Genomic DNA, 1,554 nt, shown 5'->3' on the forward strand with positions numbered 1-1,554 from the left:
CAGCAAGATCACGTGCATACAGAAGGAGACGATGACTGACATGATCTTTTAGGCTATTTACAAGGCTTTGTAATTTGTCGTCCGTGGACCGTACAGAGTGATTCAATAAACATTGGCATTGAGTTAAAACCCTTTACACTTAAACAAAATCTCAAAAAATAAGACACTGTTTACATCTGTACGAAGCAAAGTACCATTTGTCATATGTACTTCTTTCTAAGCTGTTTCACTTTTCTGTATTCTGAAATACGTGCAACACATTCTCCATATCAGCTGCTGATGACGATGAGTATACACATTGAGAAAGAGTGCCAGGAGAGACCATTTTAGTGGCAGTCCATTTGAAATGTAGCATGCAGCTTGAGCTTCGTGGGTTTTATATTTACTCTTTGAATAGTGCGTTCGGTTACCAACTTACAGATAAATCTCAGGCAATAATCAATGATTATTTCATAATGGAGTTTCGATAATGCGAAATTAAAATTATTTTTCCACTGTAATTAGACAAAGTATGGGACCACAGTTTATTGAATCAGATGATATTGTTGGTGCACAGTTTATTTTAGCTTACGACTCAAGACAGAAAAACATTATAAGTTGTATTGTGCAATTATGAGACGTTAGCACTTCCAATAAAACTAATGAGTCATTTACATATCCTTCTGACTGTGCGACTAAAATTTGTGTAAAGATTATTAAGGTTTTACAAAGAAACTGTACTGACTGTATGAGAGCATGGTACTCCGTCAAAAAAAGACAGAGATGGGTCATAATTTTATAAATAAGTAAAAAAGGTAAGCTATTTTCTCAAACCGCTTATTTTTATATCAGTAAAGAGCGCTGCGTAAAACAGGAAGAAAGAAAGCTACGATTACTACTAAAATTAGTCTAATTCTACATAAGATAGTAGGAATGTCGGTGAGTCTTTGCTCAACTCCAAAAACATCCGAATAAAGGTAATCCGACACAAAGTATGTGGAATACTGACGGCTGGGATATCCCAAATTCGTTCAGCTGCCTGCGTAGGGATAGCTCCCTTCATTCGCACAATTTGACGCATGTCGCTGTCGAAGCGTGAGTGTTGTGTATCACATATGAACGTTTAGTGTATGGAACTGCAGTGAGCGCATGTGCCATCTCTGTGATTTTTACGATTACACAAGAGAAGGGAGAGGGTGAAACGCTATGCAAGAATGAAGCCTACTTCGCTCGAATAGCACCAAGAGGAACGCAGAGCTTAGCGTCCCCATCCAGACGTCTGATCACTCGGTGAACAATGTCACATTCCACGAGGCACTGAACACAGTTTTGGAATTTAGTACTGGGCAATGGTACAAAATCTGGTTATGAAGAACTTGCGTCAACATCTTTCTGCCCTTGCTGGCCAAAAACAGGCTTTCCGCTACCAGGACTCGACTGTACCTCAGTCGACTGCCACCGTAAAAGCTTCCGCTAGCGAGAAGTGTGTAATTACACAATGCAATGAACGCCAATCACGTAAAGCTGAGTCCTGTGGCGAAAAGATAGAGAATTGTGTTCTAGCATAACCGGAGA

Source organism: Schistocerca serialis, chromosome 1 (assembly GCF_023864345.2).
Source record: "Schistocerca serialis cubense isolate TAMUIC-IGC-003099 chromosome 1, iqSchSeri2.2, whole genome shotgun sequence".
Classification (NCBI taxonomy): domain Eukaryota; kingdom Metazoa; phylum Arthropoda; class Insecta; order Orthoptera; family Acrididae; genus Schistocerca; species Schistocerca serialis.